This window comes from Kryptolebias marmoratus, linkage group LG19 (genome assembly GCF_001649575.2).
Source record: "Kryptolebias marmoratus isolate JLee-2015 linkage group LG19, ASM164957v2, whole genome shotgun sequence".
NCBI lineage: Eukaryota > Metazoa > Chordata > Actinopteri > Cyprinodontiformes > Rivulidae > Kryptolebias > Kryptolebias marmoratus.
In genome coordinates this window covers 12,315,124-12,328,205 of record NC_051448.1, presented here as the reverse complement: position 1 = coordinate 12,328,205, position 13,082 = coordinate 12,315,124, and positions in this window count along the sequence as shown.

The window sequence follows — 13,082 nt, the reverse complement described above, 5'->3', positions numbered from 1 at the left end:
GGGGGGGGCGTTTCTTGGCTACGAGAGCTGAAACGTTCAGAAGTACATGTCAGTCTCTTGGAGGCGCTGCAGGCCCTCCGGTCTGAGGACACAGAGAAGACAGAGAGTCCACTCTGGACTCACGTGCTGCACCTACCAGGGAGGATATTGTGGACTGGGTTGTGTTTGGAGGTGGACAGATTCAAACACTTATTGTGTTCTTTTTGTCTTTGTCCTACAGACGGTTTCATTGTGTCCGATGTCCCTCCGTCTGCATATTAAGGGGCCAAATACCCGTGTGGACATCGGAAAGTCTGTGGAAAAAAATCCTGAAATGCCACCCGTACGTTTTCATGTGGATAGGCCCTGACACAAGCTTTTTGAGAATGATGATGTCATAGCTCCGCCTCTAATCTAACCTACGATGCGAGGGCACCCTCTTCTTCTTCTTCTGTGTGTTGTTTATACTCTCCGAAGCTTTCCAAGCACGCTCCATGCCTTGTGTCCTGTTTCTGGCGCGGTTCAGGCAGTGGTGTGGGTCACCTTTGGTGTTTCTGGTTGGCTAACGCAGTGTTTGCGGGGAAGGCTTTAAAAAAGATGGTTGTGGGAAGAACAACCCAGCTTGCTCACTCGGCAAGAAGATTGCCGGATGAGCTGCAGGTGTGCAGCTCATCCGGCAATCTTCAGCTTGAAGGCTGTTAGGCAGTGCGCTGGGTGGGAAAGGGCGTGAGCATGCTGCTAAGACACGCCTCCTGGCTCTGATTGGTTGTTTCTGATCGGGAGCGGCGTATTTCTGCAAACGGCGGCAGGACCACTGGGAGGAGCCAGAGGAGCTGGATTTTTCTCCACGGCTGATCTGTCTCATACTCTGCTGTATATGTAAAAAACCCCACACATTTTTATAAAAGTTACCTGCTGCAGATTTAAAATCCGTCCGCTGGATGGTGAGGTATTTTACTAACAGGCAGACCAGCGGACACACTCGGACACAGACAGTTACATTATCACCGCACGTCTGGTGGGAGGCAGTTTCAGACTCTTTCAGAAAACTTCATCTGTGTCGTATTTTCTGAGGCCAAGAAGCCCCGATGAGTTACTGCATTAAACAAACAAAGCTCAGTTCCATCAAATAAATCACACGTCAAACCTGCTTGTGTCTTTTTGTTCATATTCATTTTAGTCCTGTCTGCAACCTAAGAACAAATAAGCTCCGACTTTTTTTTTCTTTGTGTCTTAATTCTTTGCAGATTTCCAAAGTCGCAGGCCCGTCAGCACGCGTGAGAGCCGCTTCTGCAGGAGAGCTTTGCACGGCAGTTGTGCAACAGGCGGATCATGGGAGGACAGCAAAGCTTCGGTCATCCGCAGCAGAGCAAACAATAAAAGGAAACCAGGTCAGCAGGGAATCGATAGACGATTATTAAAGGCTGTTTCATGTTTATAAAAGAGGCCAAAATGATAAAAAGGTTCAGGTGACCACGGATGCAAAACATTGTATGATTAACAGGGAATGTGTTGAAATCACACGCTGACTTCAAGCCGGGCCTGGTTACATAAAAATACATCAAATGGGTTCAAAGAGCCTTTCGGGCAAATCTTCCTAAATAAAAGTGTTTTTTTTTTACATGTGAGATGAAAAAAAACAACAACTGTCCTCAGCAGCACATCGGCGACAGTGGAAAGGAAAAACTCCCTTTAACGGGAAGAAACCTCCAGCAGAACCAGGCTCAGGACAAGCGGCCATCTTCCTCGACCGGCTGCGGTTTGAGAGGACAGGAAAGAGACGCAGATAAACATGGAATGACTGGTCCAGGTGGAGTTTCTATGGTAAGAAAGACAGAAAACAGGTTAATGATGGAAATATTTACAGTAGAGTGAGTAAACACAGCAGCAGAGAGAGGAAATATGGTCAATTTATCCTCCAGCAGTCTGAGCCTACAGCAGCAGAACTAAGGGAGAGTTCAGGAAACCCAAGCTGACCCTACCTATAGGATTTATCAAAAAGGAAAGACTTAAGCCTCATCTTAAAAGCAGAAAGTATCAGTCTCATGGACAGAAACTGGACGTTGGTTTCACAGGAGAGGAGCCTGCCTCCCATTTTAGAAACTCTAGGAACCAGAAGTAAACCTGCAGCCTGAGAGCGACATGCTCCCAGACTGCACCACTGCTATCCTCGTCCATGGCCCTGTTACCTCCTGTACTGGTTACAGCAACTCCTTTCTCTTTGGTCTTCCCTCTGTAAACTGCAGCTTGTCCAGAACTCCTCAGCTCGTTTGATATCCACCCCCCTCCCACCAATCCTGCACCGGCTTCACTGGTTACCGCTCAAACGTTGCATCGACTTCAAGCTTCCTCTGCGTCCTCATTCCCTCTTGCCCTTGCCGGTCTCTTCCACTTCCACCTGAAATCGGGAGCTCCGATTCGCCTCCTCTCTTTAAGTCTCGACTGAGAACTCCCCTGGCACCGTCTCGGTCTTATATTGTTTTATTCTGTACTGAGATGCTTCTGTTTGTCTGTATTGTTTTATTTTCTTATCTATTGTTTGTGTCCTTGAGTGCTTGAAAGGCGCCTATAGATAAAATGTGTTATTATTCCTCAGGGTGTGTGTTGTGAATGACTCTCAGCTACCACCACGTCAGTTTTTAGCTCAGTATCTGTCAAACTGACATATTTTGGGTTGGCTAACGTTGATCAGTTGTGCTGTCAGTCATAGATGTACGGCCAGTGATTAATGCTACTGACGTCTGAGCTCCAACCACACCGAGCCGGAGAACAAGACATCAGAAAAGATCTGATTCGTCTTCTCCTTATTAACGTGTTCATTAAGTGTTCGCACGCAGCCCGCCGGATGAAGGGCAGCAGCAGGGATGGGGGGGTTTGGGTGCCGCAGGCCTGCTGTGCGCCGCATCACGGCGGAGAACAAAAAACCGCTGAGCGTGTCCTCGCCTCAGCACAAGCCATCATGCAGTTAATCAGTCGTGGAGCGACGCTCCGGCTGTGCGCTCAGCGTGAGGCGCTGTGCATGAAATGACTCAGCTTTTGTGTTTCACAAAATCCCCCCCACACCCCCTCCTTTTTTTTATTTATTTTCCTGCCACCACAAAAACAAAACAGGCATAAGCATCACATCTAAGTGGATATTGTTATTCCGGTGCTGCACAGTATGAGCATGTTTTTGTCTTCTAAAAACAGTGGGCTGTTAGACTAATAGCTCTGTTTATATATATATATATATATATATATATATATATATATATATATATATATATATATATCAAGCAAATAAAACAAATACTGACATAATTTAGGTATTTGTTCAATATCTGATTTTAGGCAAATAGTATAAAATTCCTGCTGAGACTATTATTTTCTCCTGACACTAACACAGTGAGCTAACTAAAGCAATGGCTATAATTTATTGAGATTCTTCATTTTACTAAAATGACTGCACCGATGTGCCGACATATTTAAAAATAGGGTTTTGTGGAAAAGGTTGTTAGCGAATAACGTCTTAGCTTTCTGAACAACCTCCGTTTGGAAGATGAGCTGGTCTGAATGGGTCCTTAAAAGAACTTCAAATAACTCTGATCTTCATTATTTTTTTTTTTCTTTGTGGGTGTTTATGTGTACACTGATACAAATCCTGACATGGCCGTCGGTTTCACAGTGCATGGTGATGCACACAGAATGCTGCAGCTGTTAGCTCGAACTAGCTAGCAGCAGCGCCAGCTAGCTGTAGCACTTCAGATGCTACAGCTAGTTAATATTGCTGAAATGTCATGTTTGTGTTGGAGGGTTACACGGATAAGGTTATTTCCTGTAGAAAATATGTTCCTGTGCACTCAGTTTAGAGTTAGACCTGTAAATATTCCGACCTTTGTTGTTGCTGTAGTCATAAAAGTTATTTTTACCTGTAAAAATTTGAATTACTGTTATATTAATGAATATAGTTTCAAAATGCACGCTCTTAGCTTTAACTGGACTGCACTCCCAACTAAATCTCATTATAAAAAGGGACATACAAGTTGCAAAATGAGCTCTTGTCAGAAGTAATGTTAAGCCCTATTTTAAGCGCTTCCCAATAATAAAAAAAAAGATTTTCTCAAGGCATTAATGTCTCAGCTGAAAGTGGCTTACGAGGCTTCATTTCAATTTTTCCACTCAGAGGAGGGTGAACGACTCCAAATCCTCCCCTGAACGGAGGAATAACGAGGCCAGCATGTCGCTGTGCTGGACCCATCACCTCCAGCATGGCAGCCTCACATAGGCCATCAGCGTGGGTGGATAAATGTGTGTGTGTGTGTGTGTGTGTGTGTGAGAGAGAGGACGACTCGCTAACTGCTGACTGGTCAGTTTGAACCTGGAGGACCAGATGGCCCAGTTTGGCCCCTGATTTCTCAGGTGATCGCCCGTCGGCTCTTGCGTAAACACGCAGCGGCGCGCCGAACCGGCTCATGAATCTCAAGTGATTTACTTTACGGTTCACGTTAGAAACTTTCCTCCTTTCGTGGTTTCTGCAGTGAACTCGTGCATCCTTGGGCTTCGTCAGGCTTGCCTCTGCGCGTCTTTCGAATTAGAAAAAACACGAGGGAAATGCAGCGGAAGGTTTGAAAAGAAAACCTGAAAGTGAAGTGAGGACGACAGAACAAACACAACAGAAGGTTAACTGGTTTAACAAAACAGGAAAAACCTCTTTCCTTCCTTCTATGAACTGTCAGCACCCAAAAATATTATAAATAATGAATCATTACACAGTCTAGTCTGATTTTAGGAGGTTCTGAAGCGGTTGCCTGTTATCCATATTGATCCAAACAGTGCCAAAATAGATCAACTTATGTATTTTTTTTATTTATTTGCAGGCAATGCTTTTTGGTTCTGATGTTTTCCAGGCCTTTTACTGCAGTTTTTTTTTACTGGTACTGCTTCCTCAGGAGCCTCTGGGCCTTCACTCATTCGTACTCGGTGGAAAGTTTGTTGCACGGTTGTGTAGCGGTTAGCACGGTTGCCTCGCATCAAAAGGGTCTCTGATTTGAACCAAGTTTCTCTGTACGGAGTTGTTGCCCAAGTGCAGCCAAAATACTTGTGTTACATCATCACAGGACTTAAATATGCCCTCAGGGAGTGAGTGTAAGCACGAACAGTTGATGGACGGGTGACTTGTCCCATTGACCGCTGGGATGGACACCAACATTACTGCCACCATGAAACAAAACAAATGGGTTTGGGTTAGGCACTCTGCACCCTGAATATGAAACACCCAAAGGCAAATATTTCAGGTCTACGAGATCAGATTTCTTTCAGAATGAACTGGGAGACAACAATATTTGCCATTTTAATGATTCCAGTGACAAAAGTTAACATTTAAAAAGCTTAAAATGCTCATTTAATGGAATTCTCCATGCAAGTTTCCAAGCGAAGTTGTTACCAGTGATTTAAAGCGATCGTATTCATTCAGATGACTTTTTTTTGTATCTTTTGACTGCCTTAAAATGCTCTACTTTTCTTGATTTGATGTTATGATTGTCATCCGCTGAATTTAATTTAATTTAATTCTAATTAATGTTTTGACTCAGTCCCGTTTAGGGCAGCCACTGCAGCATTTTGACCCAATCAAATCGGCTCTAACGCAGTCGGTTCTACAGCTACTGAACTAAAACCTGGTGTGGTAGTAGCTGAGGGTCATCCGCTTCGGAAGGCTAAAAGATCTTGCAACATCTTTGTGTAAAACTGGGGTGTGGGCGATAAATGATAATAACAGAATATGGTAAATTAACAGAAAAAAATACTTGGCTGGTAGTTTTCGTCTTTAAACTGGTCTCTTTAGTCCAACTTTTTTTTTTTCTGATTGCGAAGCCATTAACCCATGAACTTTATTTGGGTGTTTAATTGGTTCCCACTAATATGCTGATTCAGTAATAAATAAGAAATGAAAAAATGTGAATTTTAAAATGTTAGAAACAAGAAGAAGTCAGATTTCTCAGCCAGGACACCAAAATGAGACGGGTTTTGAGCGAATGTCAACACAAAGGACAAAGTAAAGTGGTCCCGTTTCATTGTATTTTCATCTTTTTCGTCCCGCCTATGAGCATACATCTGTGTCCTAATCCTAGTCACCTTTTGTTTTGGAGGGCTGTATGGTTTCCTGCTATTCTATTGGCCGCCTGGTGACACACCACCTCTGGGTACACTGTCACAAACGATCAAACGGGCCTGAAAACACAAAGAGAGGTCGGACCTTCCTGGCACATGGCAGAAAAGGCGCCACGTTACCTCTCTGTCTGTTTACATTTGCGGACTGACGGTCCAGCCAGGGCTCGCTGATACCTTTCAAAAAAAAAAAAAAAACAACAGTTTTCTAACGTGATAAAAGCTTTCAACCATCTGACCGGCGTGGAATTTTCTTGCACCCGTTGCTCCTTTCTTGACAGGCAAACAGCCAATATTTACTTGTTAAATCAGCATGAGGTCAATTCAGCCGGTCTGCAAAACCAGATTCAGCCAAGTAGTATGATTTCAAAGTGCATTGACCTTACCTTACACACACCCACACACACACACACACACACACCGCACACACTTTGTCTCCCGCTCCAAGCCTTTTGTGACAATAGCCGCTTGTCTTGGAGCACTTCCTGACTCAGCGCTCAGAGAAAAGGGAAACTTTCCGGGGATTCTTCTCTTTCTTCACCGACCTTGTCCATAAAGCCCAGTCATTTGGTGCACATGTACACAGTGTGCTCCTGACCATCCCCCCCGGGGAGGAATAAAACCATTTGGTTTCAGTTTGCTCAGTGACTGTTCGGCACCTCCAGTGCGACAGCTTTGCGGTCGGACAATGAGCCTCCGCCGCCGCGCCGCGCGACCAAGGGAGTAACGTCCGACACGATCAGGGCTGCTCTTCCGTTTGCGTAAAGCATCCCCCCTCTCCTCCACTTGCAGGAACACCGGTGCTCCTCAGGACAATAGTTTAGGCCCGCTGGATTCTATACGCCTCAGTGAGGTGATTAAGACTCATAAACTCAGCTGGATTAAACGATTTCAGTGAGCTCACAAATGACCACCGGTGTCAGTGGCTTTCAGCGGGGAGAAAAATGGAGGATGTGCATTGGTGAGGGACAATTTGAAGGTTCCTAACTTCTTTGTGAGTCACCTCAAGGCTCCGTCATAATCCATAAAACGTCAAGAAGTCGGTTTGCGGTCACAAACCATTCGTTTTCGCACACACCTTTCATTGTCCACGAGACACTCGGATCAAAACTCGCAGGAAAACTGGTTTTTTCCCGCTGACGTCTCAACTCTCCTGTCCTTGAACAGATTTTTGCTTCCCTTACCCCAACCAGAGGCGCTTATTAAACCGTCTGAGACAGTACACGCCTAATGGCATTTGTAAATTTGATAGTGCTCAACATTGAGCGAACGAAGGGAACGTGTCCCGACGCTGGTCTTCTCCGCAGACTTTTTAAGTTCAGAAGTTTATAACTTTTGCTAGAGCAGCTGTAAAGACAGCTGTATTTTCTTTTCCTCATTAATAACTTCTGACCAATCACCCAACACTTGGTGCAAACCCTTATGAGAAACCGTTCAACCAGGGCCTTGTGTCGAGAAGCGGCGGACGAAGCCGCTACGAGAACAAAATGGCTCAATTTTCACCACGTGACCACGTGACTAAGAGCCGACCTGTTGTTGAACGTTGACATGTAAGGTGGAGTTCATTTACTGTGGTTTCAGTCATCTTTAGCCTTTATTATTCTTGTCCAACTCTGACTTTTTCATCCGTCTCCTCTCCTCGTCTTGCAGCGAATTGAATGATTTGTCAATCAGTGCTAAAGTGTGTGTGTGTCTGTGTGTGTGAGCGTGTTGCGTGTTGCGTAACCCCCTGCCTGAGAGAGGGCTTGGAAAAGAGACGGCGAGCACTCTCCTTATTGGGCGCTGCCAGTCGTGCTGCGGAAAACCGAGAGTGGGATTAAACAGAGAGAGAAAGAGACGATCTGAGAGAGACTCAAAGAGGAAGATGGTGTTGGTCCGCCGGGAGGCTGAGGAGACGGGGAGAGGAAGAGGAAGACTAGCGAAAGGAAAAGATTCATCCATAAACATAGGGTAAACAGCATTTCCGCCCAATCATTTACCAATAAAAAGGCTGAGATGTTAAAAAAGATCAAAATAATATTGTAAATAATATTAGCACTTTTAAATGAACCAAAACAAGTTACACAATGCTCTCTTTGGGTATGATATGCTGCCATGTGCAAAAAGAAGCTCTTAAAGGAACCCAAATCAAGAGTAAAGGACGTTGAAGAGATGCCATACATGTGAGTTCTTTATGATCTGTTATCCAAAGCAGCTAAATGGATCTTCAGACTGGTGGGGAACTCTGAAGGCCGTAGCCAGGATTCTGGAAAACTAAAACATCCAGAATCACGGTTCTTTAGCAGGAATGCTGCAACAAAGGTAGTAAAGGAAGCAGCTTGATGCTGTGTTGGAAAAACTTCTTTTATCTCGCTATAAATAAAATGGTGGAATTCTACTCAAAAAAATGTAAACAGATTTTCCCCTTTTTTTTTAATTTTTTTTTTTACACATGATAATGATTATGAGTCAGCAGTAAAAACAACTTATTGTCAGCGATTCTGAAACCATCTCCACAGATGACGACGGAGCGGGGTTTATCGGAGACTACCTCCAGATTTTGGGAGTGGAGAGGATGGAATGGCCGACCTGCAGTCCTGACCTCCCATCCCACCTGTGGGTGTACTGTTCAGTCCACAGCGACCAACACACCCACACAGGCAGACCTGAGACAAATGCTGGTGGAAGAATGAGATGCTGTCCCACAAGTTGGCGAGCAGCATGAGGAGGGGGGAGGAGCCAAGCTGTTGTGGCTGCGTATGGCTCTTCCACATGCTACTGAGGCCCCTGTGTGTTAACTGAATAAGTAAGTTGCCAATACATCTTATTTCTTCAGACTTTAATCATCCAATCCAATAAATGACACCAAACAAGAGGCAATAACAGAAAAAACTGTTAGGCAGAGAAGATTTGGCAACTTTGTCATGAGCGCTGCCCTCATATTCAACTCTGCTGCTCAACCCATAAATACAGTTTTTCCAACAAACGTTGCTCCGTTTAAGAGGAAATAAACAGGTTTTCCAACAGTATAACATTTATTGTCAAGAAGTATTGTTACAACAAAGAAATAACCAAGCAAACACTAAGTTTGTGGTTTTTTATAGCATAATTATGATAATTCAGCAGCAGAAACACAACTTTTCTGTTTCTTGCTTATGTAACGCTGACACGTCTTTACTCCTTTAACCTTTGACCTTTTGTAGTGCTTTTCCACAGCCCACTCATCAACAATAACAGCACAAGAACAGGTTTCGTCAAAGAGCTTCCAGTATATTGACGTGTCCTTCTTCCCGACTAACCTGAGGTTCCACCTCTGACTGACCGATTTACACATACAGGAGAATTTCTGCCGTCGGCCGAGCTGTTACTCAATCATTAAAATGATGTTTGTCCTCGTTAGACAAAGAGGTAAACACGCCGAAGGTTCAGGAAAGTCAGGAATTGATTTAACCTTGATGGGGTTTAAAGTCCCACATACAGACTTTATTTTGATCCATAATTTTTTATTTTGTTTGGGTCTTTTTAGGCTCTCTATATGTCTCCTTCTAGTTTGTGGTAATTTATATGAGAAACATTTTTTTTAAAACAGAGTATTTAAAGTATAAGAGAGTTGATGTACATCTAAACCTTTGAAGTTAGCGACTGCTTGAAGTCTTTGACCTGATAAACCTGTCAACTTGCTCTTTGTTTTTGTATTTTTTTTGTCCCTTTAGTGTCAGAATGATCAATCCATCTGACCCGGGCTGAGCTGAGGCCACTCAAATCGACCAGAAATGAACTCTTTGGCACAAACATTTGTCAGGTTTTGAGTCAAATAAGGATCGGTTACATAATATGGACGTTTTATATTTTGTGGTTAGCCGATTAAAATTAGCACCGCAGGTTTGTGTACTTGGCCTCCGAACAATTTGTTGTTATTCCAGGTAATTAAAGCAGAGCGTTGCTTCAGATTCAAGCTCAATTCAGTATTAGTGCATGAAGTGATGAAGTGATTGCTTACGTCACTTTGAACAGGACAGTCTTAGCTAAGGTGTAGATGTGAGGCTTGATATCCGGCCTGTCAGCACAACTTTAACTTTAACAACTCTAGCTCCTTGCTGTTGGTGGCTGTGCTTTTAAGACAAACAGGAAGCCAATTATCTGATGTCCTGAACAAAAGTGTTAGCTCACAAGTTAGCTCATCAGTCCGGTCAGAATGAATCTCTTTTTCTCCAAACTGAGTTCGTTCAAGGAGCTACCTCCAACAGGTGAGATGCTGACTGCTCATAAGTGTTCACTCTGACAGATCTGAGCTGCTCCAGCTGTAAATGTTTATGCTTTTCTTCTTAGTTTCTGAGAGGACATCGAGGGGACAACAGAGGACATCAGTGCCCTCTCCAAAAGCCGATAGGTGATTAACCTGTTTGTGCAGCTGCTTCTCCGCGTGCCACAGGTGGCTTCTTACACCCCTCTAACCCCCGACAAACAGTCCTGACGCCATCGCTCACATGTTTTTGAGTTAGGCAGTGGGTGAAGGTGGAAGAGGGGGGGTGTTGGTGGGGGTGTAGAAATAAAGGGGAGGAGGCGACGAATGTTTTGCTTTTTATGAGCGAGTTTAGAAAAAAAAAAAAAGCATGTGAAGGGTTCGGGCCAGAATGGAGCCAGAGTATAAACACACAAGAGGAAGTGATGAGCGTACGCCCTGAAATATGCATGAATGAACAGAGGGCTGGGGTTACTACAATACACACACACACGCACCCCCACACACCCCCACACGCACACACGCACACACACACACACTTGAAGCACACTGTTGGCTCCTGTAATAAGTGTTTTGATTGAAAGGTGACTAGTCGGATCGTTACGCAACATGAGAATTTCCTTTTGCTTTTACTGACGGGTTTTATTTACAGTCTTTCCATAAAACTTTATCAAACTGCAGGATTTGGAAAGTCAGGTTCCCACAAAACCTCCTGTTAGAGCTTGGTTTGTTCGCTCTTGTATTACAGATTACAGATTGGATTTAAGAATTCAGGAACAAGAATCTGTTTTTTTTTTTTTTTTGCTTTGTGTGCTTCTGCTGTTTGGTAAAGATGCAGGTCTTTGGGCTAAAGTGCCTCTGAAAAGTAGCAGAAGTGTTCAAAAGAGAGAATTGGAAATACATAAAAAAGAAGAATTGTGAAAGTTGCTAAACAGATTTATAGCAGAAACATTTTCATCTGACCTCAAAAAGCAACCTTTCATAAATAAATCAATTCCAAACAAAGTCCATCCTGGCTTTTTAGATGTTTTTAGCCTAAAATGATGACCTTTATTTGGAAAAAAACAGGAGTTACTTTTGTTTGGGAGTAATTCAGGTCAGAGCTGGACTATTCCAAAAACAACATATTAGTTTACAAAGCAGTCAAACAAACAAACAACAACAACATCAAAAAAGCTAAAAGTAGCAAAACACTAAAAACTAACAAAGCGTGAAGTAAAAACAGCAAAAGTTTAGCTAGAAGCTACAAATGGCAAAATGCTAGTTGAAAGCTAAAGTACCAAAAAAGGTAACTAAAAAGGAAAAGTATCAACAGGTAGCTAAGAGCATCAAAACGGCTAAATAAAGGCTAAAAGTAGCAAAAGGAGGAGAATATCTACTTAAGCAGATTTCAGAGAACAATGTTTTAGAATGAATTTGAGAGAAATCAGAGTATTTTTGTGGTCAAAAGATTTTAAAATAAAATAAATATTTAAAAAAAGTAAAAAAGTTCCAAACGTCCCAGCAGCCATCTCCTGAGTGAGCTGAACGTTTCAATAACTGAACGGCTAAAACAGCTTTCACACAAAAACAGTTTAAATGCTTCCCTTTGAGTTTTTATTTTTATTTTATTTTATTTTTTTTTGTTTGACCTCCTCCTTGGACCTGGCGTCAGCTTATGTGGACGTTACCAAACTAGCCAAGAGAAATTAAAAATGGATGCCGTCCAAGAGTTTAGTTCAAAATGGCCTTTTGGCGGGAAAAAAAAGGCTATGATTTGGAGAGAAAATATGTTGTTTTTCTGTGAGAAAAAAAAGCACTTCGTCTCAAATAGGAATTTATTTCATAAAAGAAACACTGACCAGACTTTTAACTCTGTTTGTGCTGCAGTTTCCCATTCATCCAACATCTGAGTGTTTATTTTAAACTTTGTTCGGCTTGTTGCTGACCATCAGACCCCGGACCCCGCTGATCCTGTAAAAGCTTTTATTAATCTTATAATATTTGGTCTATAAAGCAGTAATCATTCAGGACTAAAGTGTTGTGCCTTAGGTCACCGCTGGTGTTCTTTGATAAATACTGAACTCTCGGTTCAAAATCCTGCACAAACAGAAAGTTCAGGAGATCAAATTCTTGCATTCCTCGTCTTTGTTGAACGATCTCTCTCCAACGCAGAATGATGTTTGATAAAGATCCAGATCCAAACTCAAAGGAACGACGTCCTTCTACATCTTAGGGTCGTGTGCGCTGAAAATAAATGTAAAAAAAAAAACAAAAACCTGAGTCGGACGCTGGAAGGTCTCTAAAATTAGCGTTTATTTGAAGAGGAAGGATGAAAAGAAGCAGCAGGAGACAGCAGAGGGTCACCGCCCCGGCGTTCAGACGGTCAGGCGCGTCGTGCTTCCTGGATCTCTGGATCTTCGGGCCGAGCCGTGCTGAGCGAGGAGCCGTCGGCGCATCTAGGGGAAAACGCTCAAAGATGGTGGACCGACTGGCCTTAGCTTGCCCCTCATGGGTGGCATCAGTCGATGTGGTGTGTGTGTGGTATGTGTGTGTGTGTGGGGTGTTTCTGCACGTTTGCCTCTGACCTGCAGGACGGCGGCTCAGACTGCTGTCTCCGTGGCGAAGGCTGGCTTCCCGTCATCAAAAGGCCACACTTCCTGTGCCGAGGAGAGCGGCAGCGCTTTGCTGCACGAACGGGGAGTCCTGTACAACCACTCCTCCCAAGCCCACCCCCACCCTGCCTGACTGCCCCCCC